This window comes from Neofelis nebulosa, chromosome 13 (assembly GCF_028018385.1).
Source record: "Neofelis nebulosa isolate mNeoNeb1 chromosome 13, mNeoNeb1.pri, whole genome shotgun sequence".
Lineage (NCBI taxonomy): Eukaryota > Metazoa > Chordata > Mammalia > Carnivora > Felidae > Neofelis > Neofelis nebulosa.
The window spans coordinates 28,906,145-28,923,038 of record NC_080794.1 but is presented as its reverse complement, the minus strand read 5'-3'; the positions used below and the strand labels follow the sequence as shown (position 1 = coordinate 28,923,038).

The 16,894-nt window shown below is 41.4% G+C and overlaps 1 long non-coding RNA gene across 5 annotated transcripts in view; it reads left to right on the top strand.

Moving 5' to 3' along the window:
• Nucleotides 1–16,894, top strand: part of LOC131492718 (uncharacterized) — a 53,331-nt gene that overhangs the window by 17,452 nt on the left and 18,985 nt on the right. For all 5 annotated transcript variants that reach the window (XR_009252258.1, XR_009252256.1, XR_009252255.1 and 2 more), the window contains one exon: nucleotides 1,480–1,542. This is a non-coding gene — a long non-coding RNA (uncharacterized LOC131492718). The remainder of the gene's footprint in view (nucleotides 1–1,479; nucleotides 1,543–16,894) is intronic.

The following is a 16,894-nucleotide window of genomic DNA, read 5'->3' as shown; positions in this document are numbered from 1 at the left end:
CCCTGCTTTCACTCTGGTGCTTTGCAGTCTGTCTCCTCACACGTTTTTAAAAACATAAACCAGGTTACATCATTCTTCTGCTTACCACTGTCCAACAGCTTTCCAGCACACCGGAGTATAATCAGAAGGCCTCACCATGGCTTCAGATATCCATGTGATCTGTGGTCTGATCCCTGTGCTCTGGTTTCTCTGGCTTCATCCCCCCCCCCCCCCCCCGTTCTCTTTCTCTCTCCCTCTCTTCCAGCCATCCTGGCCTACCTTCTGTTCCTCCATCTTGCCAAGCTCATTTCCATCTCTGCCCCTTTGCTGGATATGTTCTCCCCCCCAAATCTTGATGTGGCTTTCTCTCTCATTCTTTCAGGTCTCTTTCAAGTGTTACCTCCTTTCTTGACTCCTTTATCTGAAGTGACACCTCCTCCCCAGGTTACTCCCTGTTCTCTAACCTTTATTTTTTCTTCTTGGTGCTGCTCATTACTAGTGGATACCATGTTAAATCATTATTTATGTATAGATTTTTCTTTCCTCCTCCCTGGAATGTAAGTCTTTGAGGGCAGGATCTTGTTTATTGTTATAGTATTTAGAAGAATATCTAGAACATAGTACGTATTCAGGAAATATTTATCAAATGGATGCACGGATTTTGAAAGTGAAGCGTCTTCACTAGGCCATGCGGTTGCATGTCAAATCATGTGGAGGATCAAGACGATGTGCAAATCCATGGCAAGGAGTGGTGCCTGAGTGGCAGGACCAGCTAACTGGTGGTCTAACTAAGGGCTGATTGGGGAGCCTCGTAGCAGGGGAACAGTCAGAAAGTACAGAGCTTCCAGGGAATTGTGAGTCAATGTCAGAATCCAAGAAAATGATTGTGACAGCACACAAGAGTTCCTAGCACGAAGACATTAACATTGAGACACTTTCTCAGATGGAAGGCTTTCTAAACACTTATGCCTAGAACAGGGACCACAGTGTAGGGACTGAGTAGAGTCTGAAGTAGAGCTTAGTTCAGAGATGGCAAACAGGTTAATCAATCCACTGAATTCTACAGTCTGGGGAGAGACTCACAATCAGCTCCTAATGCACCATGGCTGCCACCTCCTTGCAGATGCTGTCCCAGAAACCAATTCTTCAAGGGAGATGTCACTGTGCTGATGATCCCCAAGAGGCCAGAGACCAATGAGTTCAGTGGCCCACTTACATCTCACATTGGGGAACTCCACTCAGCAGCAGGGGCCTCTGCACTGGCTGGGAATCCCCACTGCAGCAGCAGCCTTTGTGGGGTTGAGCTGCAAGCTACTTTTCAGATTTAGCACACAGCCTTGTGAGGAGACAAAGTTGTATTGCCTCTGACGAGAAACAAAGCCAGTGATGTTGACATATATGGGAAATGGGAAGATATCCAGAGGTTGGAAGCAAATCTCCAAGCTGGAAGTGTGGCTTGTACTGATCTTTGTGTGTCCCCATCCTCAACTGTGTTTGCAGGCTTCCAGGATCTATGTAGAAAGTACATTGCTGTGTGTTTGTAGCTCCGCCCATCATTTGAGGGTAAGTAGAAAAGAGGTTTGGCGTGGCTTTCAGAGGAAGTAAGGTGAAGATTCTTCTCTCCCAGCCTAAGTAAACCACTTAGGCCTTTCATGACTCAGAAACCACAGACCCCACAGCCAACATGCATCTATTCATTCTTGTCTACAAATATTGATTGAAAGCCTATTGTGTGACTAACACAGTACTTGGTTTGAGGATGTAATGGTAAAGTAAGATTAACTCTCTCCCCTCAAAAGTAGATAATCTCATTCTAGTGTGGAACATTTTGCAACATGGAGGACAACGTAATCTAGTAGCAAGGAATGTAAGCTGCTGCCACTCACTAGACTGTGTGATATTGTACAAGTCACTTCCTTTCTCTGCATTTTAATTTTCTCATGTATATTTCCAGGACATTACCCATGTTAGGGGATTTAATAAAATAATGCCTATCAAGTGTTTAGCCTATGTGTCAGTAAATGTAAGCTATGATTCTGATTCTGATTTTATGGTAAGAGTTGGTAGACAATGCTGTGGGGGTACATTTATATATCAAAATACCGTATTTCTAGACAAATGTATTTATATTCAAGACTAAGCCCATAAAAAACTTGAGTAATTGGAGATTACATTTTTTTTTCCTTTCCTGTCCAAGACCCTCTCTATCCAAATCTATCTTCTTTCCCCTTTCTGGAAGCCTTGAGTGCCCTGGATCTTTCTCTGATTTTCTCTGTCAATGCTTCTCTCAGTGGATTGGTAGATGGGAATGAATCCAAGCAAGATATGTATGTCACATTGTCACTGATTTAGAGCATTGCCCTTCCTGGAGGTGTTCTCACCTCACCCAAAGAATGGCATCATTTCAGGTTATCAGTAAAACTGCCTTTTCTGAAAGTAATGAAGGAGCTTGGTATCTGTACAGGAGGAGAGCAGATCTCTTCCTGTACAAAAATGGAATGGTCTCAACAGTAGACTCCACACATGAGAACTTGGTTCACAACAGAGACAGCAATATAAACCTACGGAGAGGGGAAGAATTATTCTTCAAGTGTTGGGATAATTGGTGGAAAGGAAATCCCTACCTCAGAGTTTAGACACAAGTAAATTCCACATAGAATTAAGATGTACATATGAAAGGGAAATTTTATAACTTTGAGCAGAAAACATAGGGGACTTTTAAACATAGGGGCTTATGTCTCAAAAGACATACACCAAAAGGAAAAGTTTTAAAATATTATATTGAAATATAATTCTGTACCAACAAAGACACAATAAACAAAGTATAAGCTTCAGACTTAGAAAAGATATTATAATGCCTATAACCAACCAAGAATTCTTAATAAAAATTTATTTTAAAAAATTCCTATGGATCAATAAGAAAAGATAATCAAAGAAAAGTGGGCAAATAATATGAACTGGACCCTCACAGAAAAATAAACTTAATCTCATTAATAACAATGAAAATTCAAATTAAAACCATAGTGTGATACTATTTTACACCCTGAGCCTGGCCAAAATGATAATATCTGGTAAACCCAGTTTTGATGAGGCTGTGGGGAGACACATCTCACATATTGCTGGTTAGAGTGTGTCGGCAACATTACCCTGGAGAGCACATTGGCAATATCTATCAAATCGAAGAAGTGCATAACCTAAGACCTAGAAATTCCACTTGTAAGTATATATCCTAGAAAATCTCTTGCACATGTATACAAGAATGATATTTTCATTATTGGAAAGGCAAAAAACTGGGATGAATTAAGGCCCATCTGTAGCAGGATAGATAAGTAAGATGTGAATTAGTCATATAATGCAATCTTATACAGCACTTAAAATGAATGAGATAGAGCTACATGTACCAATATGGATCAATTAATCTCTGAAGGATAACATTGACATACAAATAGCAAACTACAGAAGGATCTAAATTATATGATACCTTTCAGATAAAAATATACAAACACACCAAACTTTATACTGTTCACATTATATGTTTATTATATGTTATATTATACTGGGTTTATTATATGTTTACATAAAATATATGTAACTTATATGTATTTATTATATATGTACATCTAAATCATATGTTTATTTATTTTTTTAAAGTTTATGTATTTTTTAAAATTATTTTTAACATTTATTTATTTTTCAGAGAGAGAGAGAGAGAGAGAGTGAATAGGGAAGAGGCAGAGAGAGAGGGAGACACAGAATCCAAAGCAGGCTCCAGGCTCCGAGCTGTCAGCACAGAGCCCGATGCAGGGCCTGAACCCATGAACCGTGAGATCATGATCTGAGCTGAAGTCGGATGCCCAACCGGCTGAGCCACCCAGGCACCCCTAAAGTTTATGTATTTTGAGAGAGAAAGAGAGAGAGAGAGCAAGCAGTGGAGGGGCAGAGAGGGAGGGAGAGAGAGAATCCCAAGCAGGGTCTGCACTGTCAGTGCAGAGCCTGATGCAGGGCTTGAACTCATGAACTGTTGAGATCATGACCTGAGCCGAAATCAAGAGTTGGAGCCACCCAGGCACCCCTAAATCACATGTTTTTGTTGTTGTTGTTGTTTTTTCGTTTTTTTGTTTTTTAAACACGTATATGTTGTTTGTGTAAAAATACTAGAAAGTATCAGAAATGAACATGGGCAGAACAAATATCAACCTGAAGACAGTTTGGAGATGGAAGAAGGAGAAGGGGATAGTAGTAGTTTGGTGGGGAAAGTCTTCAATAAGATTTGGATGAAATATGATAAAAATGCTCTTATTAAATCTCGGTTGTTGAAAGATGTTTATACTTTTCCATATGTTTGGCATTTTAAAATTAAAAGAACCAGTTCCCTTTCTTGATGGTGAGACTGGCCTTCCTTATGGTTTTATCAGTTAGCTCTCTGATAAGATATTGTGTGATGGGGGTCTATTTATTCCCTATAGTACCTCCTGGATTTGTAGTACTTGGTTTGAGTCTACCTCATGTTCTCTTCTTTGGAGAAAGGGCTTATCTAGGGCAGGGATGCCATGTGTAGGTGTGCAGTCCCTTCGCTGTACAAAGGTGCTGGCCAGGTGGGGTCTGAAACACAGTCCATGCTCTGCTCCCCAAGCGATGGCCCTGATACAAGACTGCACCCTTGCATGGCTGTGTAGGGGCCTTTTGCTAATTCAGGTGTCTGAGGAAGAGTCTTTCTAATCTGACCATGTAATAGGCAGTGCCTTTTTCTATTTGCACAAAGGCACACTCTAGTGGAAAAGCAGACCTGACCTAGGAGATTAAGGCCACAGCTAGAGTTTCCCAGGCTTATTGGGGTAGATATTCACCCAATCTTTGAGAAGACGGTTGGAAACATGTTTATCCTGCATGGGACAGCCAGAGAGAGGCTGGAGGAGAATCCAAATCACTCACCAGTTTCCCAACATGTTCTAAGTCCACAGCACATAGGAGCCAACCAGGTCCTGCAGACCCGCCCCCTCCTCACCAAGAAGCACCCACATGAATATCACTTGGCAACTTCTTTTATAAATTTGTGGGCATTTTCTTATGACTTTTAATGGGAAGGTGTGATTGATGTGTGAATTAGATCTTCACTGGGAAGGCAAACTTAGGTGTCAGCATTTATTTGAGGTGAATTTTCTGATTTAATTTATTTCAACTGGTGTGTTTACTTAGCATCTGCTTTCTAGGTATTGAGTACAAAATAAACAGGTATTTATATTCTGTGCTCCAAAAGTTACAACAAATCCTTAAAAAATTTGTATTGATACTGCTTTGAGGATGATAGTTATTGGATTGATATATTATTGTTGAATCCTTCTGTCTGAATAAAGATACAACTATAACTTAAAGTCAAAATAGTTCAGATTCTGTAAAGTATAAGATTCATCACTGGCCCATTTTTCCTTTCAACTAATCATCCAAGACACATGAGTCTTGAGTACCTCATGGTTTTATCAGTTAGCTCTCTGATAAGATATTGTGTGATGGGGGTCTATTTATTCCCTATAGTACCTCCTGGATTTGTAATACTTGGTTTAAGTGTGCTAGGTGCTAAGGATAGAAGATTGAATAATCTTCTTTTCCTCAAGGAAGCCAGACATTCAAAGAATTACACTTCAGTGTTTTAAGAGCAGTAAGAGAAGGGAATCCAGGAGACTGGCATGTCTAACTCAGCAGCTGGTTGAGGGCATGTGTTTGTGTCACTGCAGACTTCCTGGGGGAGGTGATGTCTGAGCTGGATTAGAGTCTGCAGTGGGGAAGGACATTCAGGTAGAGGAGGCAGCGTGATCCAAGGCACTATATATGACATTTGGTTTTTGTTGTTGTTGTTCACCCAGATGCCGTTTTCTTTTCCTGATGACCCTTTGGGAACTCCCCCTCTACTAAGAGCAGTCTTGGTGGAGCTGTCAGTCAAGGGACTCTGAGATCCAAGCTCTAGGCAGTTGAGCCAAGCTAGGCTCATGGAATTCTCTTACCCAGGAATCTGACTCTTTAGCCCAATTATTGCAATGAAGGAAAATGGTTGTTGCAGAGACCTAAAAATAATGTTCATAGTTCCTGCCTAGATCCCAGACTTGTTCTGGTTCTCAGATTTTTCCATGCTTGATTCTTTAGTTTTTCCTTCAATTCTGTGAGCTATCTCATATCCTTACAGTAAAATCTGTTTTGCTTGTTATCCAGAATCAGTGTATATTGCTTACAACTGAAAAACCCGAAGTGATACAAGAAAAAAAATCAATGGTGGAAGCTATTAGTAGCAGTCTAAGAAGTCTACTTATTATCTACCAGAACTCCTTCAGGAAAATTTCCAAATGCTTCAGAGATGGGAAGGAGAGAAAGAAAGAAAGAAAGAAAGAAAGAAAGAAAGAAAGAAAGAAAGAAAGAAAGAAAGAAAGAAAGAAAAGAAAGAAAGAAAGAAAAGAGAATGAAATGAAACTAAAAGAAAATAAAAGAAGAATAAGAAAGAAAGAAAGAAGAGAAAGAGAAATGGAAGGAAGGAAGGAAGGGGAAAGGAAGAAGGAAAAAAAAAAGATTTCTTTATCATACCATGACCAAGCACCTTCCCATATGGTGTGATGGGAAGGTACATTCCTGAGGATGGCTGGGTTTGCAGGGTGGACTTCTTGGGCATCATTTAAACTCCTGCCCCTGGCCAGCCTTGGTCTCTTCCTCCCTGGACTGGCTGTTACATACAACATGCAGGAGAAAAGGAACAGTTTGATGCTGCTTCACACAGAGCCCAGCTGGAATCTGCCAGAGACTGCTCTGCATCCGGAGACAATTTACCTTGTTGGCCCTCAGGGCAAAAATGAAGATGACAATGAGCCAAGGATGTCAGATTTTCAGACTGCTGCTGGCTGAGTTTCTTAGGTTCTAGTCTGCAAGCCTGAAGTCTATATTAAAGGGGAAACAATTAAAAGCTCTGACTTTTTCATTGTATTGTAATTACAGCAACATCTCTGGTACAAATTATAACTCACTTACTATTCTAGGCAGTTAGTATCTGGACTGCCACCAAGGAGACCCTTTTTAGGTTATAAAGGGGTATCACTGGGTGCCCTCAGAAAGCTGGAGACTCATAAGGAAGAGGCTTTACTCAAGGCAGGAACAGGGGGAGGGTTATACTCTTCATAGATGAGGCGTCTTACTGAAAATACTTGGGTTCTGACACCCCCTGGAATATTATTGATAGTTAGAAGCCTTTATTTGTTATCTTCATTATTGTGTATATTGCTGTTATCAGAATTTATCCGCAAAATGATCATGGGAGTTTAGTCTGCAGGGAACTACTTTATGAATTTATGTGAATTTTTACTTAAATTAAATTTTTGCTTTCTTTACCATTTCTCTGTTGGAGGCAGCCAATGGAGAATTTCCTTTGGCAGATATATAGGATGTCGTGTCTGAGAGAAAGCAATCAATCATAAATTCTGTAGCAGCTCAGATAAAATCGGGATTTTATCTCTTCTGATGAGTACTGATTCAGATACTCTCAGGTTGCCTCTAGTATCAGTCACAAATTTTTCCAGTGACAAAAATCCTGGCTTGAGCTGACTTAAGCACAATGGGGAATTTACCGTCTCTGGCCATTGAAAACTAAGATGCTGATTTGGCTTTGACTTGATTTAGAGTTGAAGTTTCTCTCTTCTTGAATAGATTTATTCCCAGGTTCCACGTAATACCCCCAGAAACTCCAGGCTTATTCCACCACAAGGCAAAACCCATCAGAGAAGAGCAATAGGTTGTCTGAGGGTTTCTTGTCAAATCCTTGAAATTCACCATATTGGACCAACTTAGGTCACATGCACACTCTTGAATGATCTCTGTGGCCAATGGAGGGCCATGATCCCACTGTGTTAAATATAAGGTATGGGTGGAATCTCACAGCCTGTGGGGCTGAGTCAAGGAGAATGGATTACCACAAGCAAACCCCAAGTAAACAATCCCAATAAATCAGTGCCTTTGCAGGAGGAGAGGGGAATAGTTTCTGGAGAGGAAAATTGCACATGTCCCTCACACCTCTTTAGTATGGACATCTCTAAATGTAGTCCCCAAGGATGGCAGAAGGAGTGGGGCCTCTACCCCAAAGCGTTGCCCTCATTTCTTTCAGTTAACTCCCAAAATTCTGAAATTATTCTAGACCCAGAAATCTATGGAGAGTCATAATCCTTTTGTGAGGGGGTGATGGAGAATGAACTAATGCATAATCAGAAGGTTTTCCTGAAAGATAAGATCTTCCAATTACTTGCAAATCTCCCCAAAGCATATGAAACAGTTTAAATATTTATTTTCTATGAAGGAATTTTGAGAGATATAACTAAGCAATCTAATGATTTTAAATAGGATCCTCCCTGAAAATAACAAGACTCCCATTAACCAAAGACCTACTCTATGCCAGACTCAGTTCTAGATGCTTGGTTAATTATTTCCCACAGCAGCACTCTGGGGAAAATATCATCGTCTCTATTACAATCCAAATGAAGAAACTGTAGGTCAGAGAGCTTAAGTAAGTTTCTGGACCCAGCTAGGATTCAAGCACCCTCTGTTCAACCCCAGACCCCAGAGCCCCAGGCATTGCCCATCCTTTGAAATTACACATGACGGAGAAAATCCATCTCCCTTCCCTAATGGAGCAACAGGGATGAGAAAATCTCTCTGCAGTGTTAGGATGCATTTTTATACTTTTTGTAGTAGGAAAGGAAGAATAGTATTAAACAATTCCGGAGCATCAGCTAGATTTGGACCACTGGGAGCGGAGGGAAAAACGCTTTGTAGTCTACTCAACAATGAGTTTTGAGTAGAGAAGAGTATGATTTCCCAGGCCTCTTATCAGATTCAATTCATGCACCAGGTTTTGCACAAACTGCAATCAGTGCCGACAAGAGTGCTGGAGGTCAGCATTAGCAGACACCACGTGGCTTTCCACCTAGCAGCTACTCCCAAGCACTAATGAAATGATGCATCAAAAAGCCGCCCTGACTCACTACTGGAGTCTGTCCACGCCAGCCTCTGCCACCCCCGCTCCACAGAGACCACACTTACTAAGATCACTGAAGATCCTCTTGCTCCTAAACCCACACGGAAATTCTTCTCTGTGACTCTTTCTGGTCTCTGTGGTGCTTGATCCAGTGGGCCGCTTCTATGTTCTAAATCCTCTCAAACAAGCAATAGCATCACTGCTGGGCTGTCTTCTCTTCCAGGTCGTTTCTAAGACACTTCTTACAATTGGCAGGAGACCCTTCGTATTTTGTTTGGGGTTGATGACCGTGTTAATGACAGATCAAGACCCTGAGCAGTTCCACTTGTTTCTGTGTGTTCAGTATGCCCCCAACAGGTTCAAATCTCGAGATTTTTTATAAATGACCTGACTTTTGCCTAAAGGTCACCCAACAAGAGCACTTGATACACAAATCCATGATCCTCTGTCCCATTGTAAACCTGCTGTAGAAACTTTTATAAATATTTTGAACTTTGGTATACAGATTTTTGTCATCAAGTTAAGGCAAGCACAGTATATCTTTACTCATTTAAATAGAATTTAATAAGGAAGTAGGGAAACAGGTGCTGGAGGACTGAAAATATACAAAAGGGAATACTGAGGCATCACAGAAAGTAGCTAAGGGAACAGAGGGAAGAGGTTGGGGAATCTAGAATCTTGGAGAAGGGGGTATACAGAGAGCTAAGGCCCAGGCCACTGAGGAGGGGCCATGGCCAACTGGTGTGGGGAACTCTGAGGAAGGTCTAGTAGCCTTGGAAAAACTCAGGGAACTGGGACCAATACCTACTGCCAAGATAAAGGTCTTGGAATAGAAACAGTATAAGCAAAAACCAAAACAGGAATGAGCAAGTCCCTTTTCCCTTCCCCTTCAGTCTCTTTATTTTGCCCCCGGGAGCACCTAAAAGGATCCGCTTGCAAAAGTGAAATAGGTTTGCTGAATTCCCAACCCCAGCATCACAAAGCAGAGCATGGAAGAGTGCCTTGCAGCTAAGAGACAAGAGCTTAATAAACACACACCTCTGACCCATTCACTCTCACCACTGTCTTTGAACTTTCTGCAAGGAGCATTATTTGCCCAGAATTTCCATTCCCCAACTCTGCCAGGTCATTAGCCCTAATTACAAAAAATCCAAGGGTCTGTTTGCTCCATGGGATCTTCCTGGATTGATCACAGGAAGGAGAGCAGTTTTTGCCCGCCATGCTGCCCACACTGCTCTCCAGCTGTGCCTGCTAACATCTACAGTGATGAAAATCCATCTCTCCAGCTGCTTTTCCCTTGTGGTTTAAGCATGGCCTGTGCATTTGGTATACTGGGAATTACTGAATAGTTGCCTCCCTGCTGTGTGCAAACAATGCTTAATTTTCTTTGTGGGAGCACTTATGTTTCTTTGACAAGTTCCCATTCCCTCTTGGAAGAGAGGATACTCAATTTCACCCAAACTGTGAAATTAGGTTTGATCCTAAATATTTTAAGTCACTTATGGTTTAGAATAGTCTCATTTCAAATGACTATTCAGTCCAAATCAGGTGCTGTGACCCTTAGCCGCTGTCTAATTTAAAACATCAATTTCATGGTTTCTGTCTGTTTCTCAAGGATTTTTCTTCCCTCCCCCTGGGACCTTGAGCTTGCCTGTGTGCCTCCATTGCAGGGAGAGGAGGAAGATGTCCTGCAGGTGAGGGTACATGAGTGGGAAGAAAATTGATCAGCTGGGATGAAGTCAAGGACTTTCCAGCAGAGCCCAGCTAACTGGTTTCTTGTTGGTCTGCTGTCAGGTGCTGGTGATGCCAGCCGCCCTGATAGGTGGCTCTCTTGGCCTGGATAGTACCTGGTGCTGCTTTCTCATGGGGCATGTTGGATGGCACTCTCTAGCCTGAACATGTCAGGGCAGCATTGGATAGTACTGCTTCCTCACCTTCATCCTTGGAGAACAGTCTGCAGGGGGTCCCACCACGTTCTTCCTTCCAACAGTGGAAGTTTCTGGGGCGTGGCTATCTGGCTTCTGCTACTCTGCCAGTCTCAGGCATTTTACTCTTGAGCTCATTTGTCATCCTTCCCCTGCTACCCTTTGTTATCACAAGGGGCTGATCCTACAGGCTATGTTGTCCAGGCTGCCAGGTCAGCTGGGTTTTGTCCAGAACCAGCAAATAGGAGGATTGGCAAGAGATTGTAGGTGGCATTACTGGCAGCCATGGGGTGTCCTCTGTGGCTCCAGCTCCCACTGGATGGGTTCTCCATGGTCTTTGGCCCTTGCATTCCAGTACTACCTCCATCCTTTGTCTTTCCATCCTAGAGCTAATATTCATTCCTACTTTGCTAATTTCTGGGTTGTTTCATCATTCTCTGTTTGACTCTTGGCTCCTTCATCACCTGTATAACCAATTCCTTGCCCTAAATTCCTTCTGTAATACATACTTAAGTGGATTCTGTTTTTCTGTTTCCCAAGGCCCAGCCTGGCCTAGATCAATGGGAACCTTAGGAACCCCCTCCATACCTACCTTGGCTCTATGAACAGTTCAAGGGTGATCTGTGCCAACTCTCACTCACTATGCCACCTTGCCAGGGCAGGTTGGCAGATCCTACCACCCAGGAAACTCCAGATGAGTAACTGGTTCCAGTCCCTGTACTTTGAAAACCCCCTAAAATTCAGTGGAGAAATGTCCAGAAATTGCAGCTTCCCATCCCACTACACGGTATGCTAGGGAGGAAGGACAGAGTGCTGAAAGCTCCCCAAATGTTCTCCTTCAACTCTCTCTCCCTCCTAAAGTGCTCTTCTTTTTCAGGCACAAGAGCTGCCAAACCAGTTGTGCCTTGTTCACACCTCAGTGAGGATTAGGTGGATTTGACCCTGGGACATCTGTCTTCAGTAACTTCTATAACTTCTGCTTGGCCAGTGGGTGAAGGGCTGACAGGCTAGTCAGGTAACCTGGGGGAGAAAGAAGGAGTCTCAAGGAATATTTCACACCTTATATCATATATGTTCCTGTATAAGATATGCCTCTGGCCTAAAGTTTTAAAGATATTCTTAGAAAACTGTAGGATCTGGAGTAAATCCTATGACTCCACTGGAGTAAATCCATTGTGTTGGATTAAATTAAATGAATATCAAAGGAAATCTTGTAGAAGCAGAAGACATAGCAAAAGAGAAACTTGAATTCTTGCAGGAATATGGGCCTACAGAAAGAAAAGAAGAAAGATCTCTCCCTAATGATATTATATTCCTGGATATTCCTAATACCGTCTGGTAGAAGTTACCTCTTTTTCCAGTGAACTACACATCCATTATGCTGACATATGCTTCTCAGAGAGTAAAGTGTACTCTATGTAGATTCATTCATTGTTTTTCATTTCTGGCCCCTTACCCTGTAATCACTAAAAGATACATTGAAAAACAGGGTGGCTCCATGGAGCCTTCACATGGAAGTGGTTCAAAGTAAAACAAAACAAAAGCCCACTAAGCTAAAACAAACAAAGCCCATTTGTTCTAATTCTATATGTCATGCCAGACACAATGGATTAAAAACTGTAACGCACTTATTAAGTCTTGAACTTGCCACAACCCCTTTAGTTTTATTTTTATTGTCTGAAATTCTCTAACGATTCAATGTCACTTTTTCTCTTTGGGATCATTAATTTTCAGGGTTAGATAGAGATCAATAGTCATAGTTTGAAATTGGCATTTTTGGAGGAGAAATATGTTGTGCCACTGTGCATAGATTGGATGGTGCCCCAGTTAAGAAAATGGTGTGCTCTTTTATGATTGCGTTCATCGATAGTACCCTGAGCATTATTTTATTCTGTTGTGAAGATTCTGACAGTCTCTTATAGTGTCTTATCTATCACTGAGTTTTCTTTTCTCTCCTTTCATATTGGGTCTATGGAGTGGAACTTTATTTAAAAGGCCCTGACATGAGAAATAATGGCCATGGCCAGGCCATTCTCTTTTAGCACCAAGGAAAGTGGCCAAGTGGTCAGACACCCAAGTCAAGAACTCAGTGTAGTGCCTGTGCAGCTAGGGTGTGGCTTTAAAGGTAATCAATTTCATTTGGGGGACTATATGACAATGGATATTTTGACGTTACAAAACACTTGGCAAAGTTGGCAATCACTTCCCTGAGCAAGACTACTGCCTGAAGCCTGGCTCAGAGGAGGCAGCCCTCAGAGGCACTCATCTAGGAGGCAGAAATTCACCTTATTTATTTTTCCTTTCAACAAATATTTATTAAGTGCCAGGTGCTATAAATACAACAATAAACAAAACTGATAAAAATCCCTGCCCTCATAGAAATTGTGTGTGTGTGTGTGTGCATGTGTGAAAAGACAATAAAAAAATTAACCAGGGAATTATGTATCTGTTTGACTAGCTGCCCTATCTTTTAGGTGGTGATAAATATTATGAAGAAAATATAGCAGGAAAGTTTGTGCCAAGGTATGGGTATAGGAGGAGAGTTGCCATTTTAAACATAGTGGCCAGGGAAGGCATCACTGGGAAGGTGATGTTTGATCAGAGACATGAATGGGGGACAGGATGTAGATATTTGGGGAACAGAAAATGCCAAGTCTCTGGGGAAGAAGCATGCTTGATGGACCAAAAAAATGGCCAGGGTGGCTTGAGCCAAATGACTGGGGGGAGTGGTAGGAACTGAGGTCAGAGAGGTAGCAGGGACCAGATTGTCCAGAGCAAAAACTCGTACTCAGGGTCTACTAGATATTGTCACTTAAGGTAATAAAGAATCTGATGTATTCACATATTACAAATTTGGACTTAATTTTTGTTCACTGTGTTTCAATATGGTTGGTTTCTTTTTTAACCCCATGTCTTTTACGTACTTAAAAATGTTATTTTGAGAAGGAATCTATAGACTTCAACTGTCTGCCAGAGAGATTCACTTCACAAAGAAGGTTAAGAATTCCGGATGCTACTGCAGTACTTCAGCTTTTCCTCTGAGAGATATAATGAATGATCACTCTGGCTGCCATGTTGAGTGTAGGCTAAAGATGGACAAGGGTGGTGGCAGGAGATAAGTTAGGAAGCTATGACAGTGATTCAGGCAAGACATGATGGCAGCTTGTACCAGAGTAGTAGCAGTGGAGGTAGTGGGGAGAGGCTAATTCCTAGAGAGATTTTAAAGGTAGAGCCAACAGGATTTGCTGATGGGTTGGATATGAGCTTAGAGGGAAACAGAGTCAAAAGTGATCATGAGATTTTAGTCCTTAGCAACTGGAAGGATGCTGCTGCTTTCTTTTGAGGTAGGGAAGTATGCAGGGGAGCCAGGGAGGAGGGATGGGGAAGACCAGATTTCGTTTTTGGATATCTTGTTTGAAATGCCTACTAGATATCCCAGTGGAAATATCGTATAGGCAGCTAGAGGTAGAAGTCTAGAAGTGTGGAGGGGAAGTCCAGGCTGGAAACGCAAAGTTGGGAATTATCAGTATACACCTGGAGTTAAAGCTGTGTGACCAGATAAGAATTTTTATCTTGCAAAGTGGTACACATGGAAAAGAGATGAGTTTTGATGGTGGTTACCTGGGGTGACCTAATGTTTAGAATTTGCGAAGAGGAGAGGAATCAGACAGGAGAGCAACCAGTGACTTAGGAGGAAATTAGGAGGATTTGATGTCCCTAAACCCAAGGGAAGAAAATGTCAAAGAGGAGTGATTACCTGTTACATGCTGCTGATAGGTCAAGTAATATGAGGCCTGAGTTGAGCATGGATTTAGTAACTTGGAAGTTGTTGGTGACCTAGAAGAGAGTTTTAGCCAAATGACTGGAATGAAAGTCCTATTGAAATAGGTTCAAGAAAGAATAAGGAGAGGGAAGTTGGAGACAATGGGAAGAGGAAACTCCTTTCCAATATTTCCTTCAAAGGGAAACAGAAAATTTAGGTGATAGCTGGAGGGGGTGTGAGGATCCAACAATTTTTTTTGAGCTGGAAGAAGTTTCGGCATATTTGAACACTGATAGAAATGATTTTAAAAAGAGATCACACAGATTACTCAGGTGAGTTGGAGGCCATCATTGAAGCAATGTCTTAGAGTAGACAAGATCAGACAACTTAGAGTAGACAACTAGAGGGAGAACAGAGGGGTTGACCTTAAACATGACCTGTGGAGTTCACCCATAGTAACAGGTGGAAAGGCAGATATAAGAGCAGAGTATTATGGGGAGAAGTGACAGTGAAACATGGAATTTCTCTTTTGGTTTTCACCATTTTTTTTTACAAGAAATAAGAAGCATGATAATCAACTAAAAATGAGAATGGATAGGGATAAGAGGTTGGAAATTTGAAAAGAGAGGAAAGGTGTTGAATGGTTGTCTAGTGTGGTGGAAACGTGAATGGAACAGCAAAATGCAGTAGGAGTGCCAAGAAGCATTCAGGACTCTCTTGCTAATTAGTAAGAATTTCAAATGAATCTATTCAAAATGTTATATTTTTCTTCAGTCATATTAAACTCGTTGGGTACAGACCTGAAGTAGGTAGAGAGTCAATCAAGATTGGGTTTTGTCATGTAAGTTGAAGGGAGGACAGAGCAAGAGAACTGACGGCTGACCCAAGGGAATAACTGATTATGGAATTTATGTAAAGAAATGAGGCTGTGAGGGTGGTGTGGAGAGTAAAAAGGTGGTAGAACCAATAGATTGTAGATTCTAGTGCCGTGGAACAATTCTCAGAGTCAAGGCACTAGAGGAAGAGAGGTGAAAAGATAGGAGGTGGAGGACAGAGAACATAGTTAGAATAGAGATTATGGGAGTGATGTGGCTTTTGGTAAGGAGTAGGTTAAAGTTTGACCTTGAGAAAGAGAAGCTGAGTTAGGGTGGAGAGTAAGGTCATCAGAGGGAAGGAAGTTAAGGAACCAAGAGTCCAGCCTCTTGGAAAGATAATCTACTTGGATATTTAAATCACTAAAAATTAGGTAAGGAGTAATGTTGACAATGATAGTAAGTAAGCCTGGGGATAAAATCTTCATGAAATAGCAATGGTGGCAACCGTATCTGCAACAAGAATAGACAATGCCTCATTGTCTAATTGTATATGATTTAAAGCTGGGGTCTGGAATAGTGATCTTCCATTTGCCAGGGTCAAGGCAATGAAAATGATCTTTTTAACACAAACTCGCCTCAACTCTATCTCTGGGAGCTCTCTTCATTGAGTAGGTGGCTGGAGGAAGCATATAATTAACACTTGTCTTTTTTTTTTTTCACGCAGATTTTATATATTTTTTCATTTTAATTTTGGTTGTTCACCTACTTTTTTCATCATTTACTAGGGTGACAGACACTCTTTGTGGGTGATGGTGAGGGATAACCTAACTTTTATCCATAACTGCCTTTTACCTAGTCAACTTCTAGCTAGTGATGGCGATGTGACACTATTCTGGCCAATGAAATACAAGCAGAAGTAATTGAGTGAGGTTTCTGAGAAAGTTTTTCCTTTCCTGAGAAAAAGAGACAGACTCAATAGTCATTTCCCTTTTACTCTTTGCCCTTGTTTTTTTGTTTTCTTTTCTGCAAAGTGGATAGGCGACCCCAAGGTGCGACAATCATCTTGTAACCATGAGTGACAAATGGCAGAACAGAAAGATAGTAAGAGTCTGAGTTCCTGATTCCACTGTGCAGCCACTGCCCCAGCCCTAACTATTACCTCTGGAATTCTTGTCATGTAAGACAAATCCTTCTTCCTTGAAGCCAGCTCATTAGCTTTGTTTGTTTGTTGTTTTTGCAACTTGCTGCTTCCCTAACTCATAAAGCGACTTTCTTGTGAAGATAGAAATTCTAGACAGTTGGATTTAAGAGGGAATTTCACAGACTTATTTGTGAGTAACCTTATTTTTATAACATCTGTCGACCAAAATGTTTGCTTGAGTCTTCCTCTTCTTCAGGTTACTGCCTTATC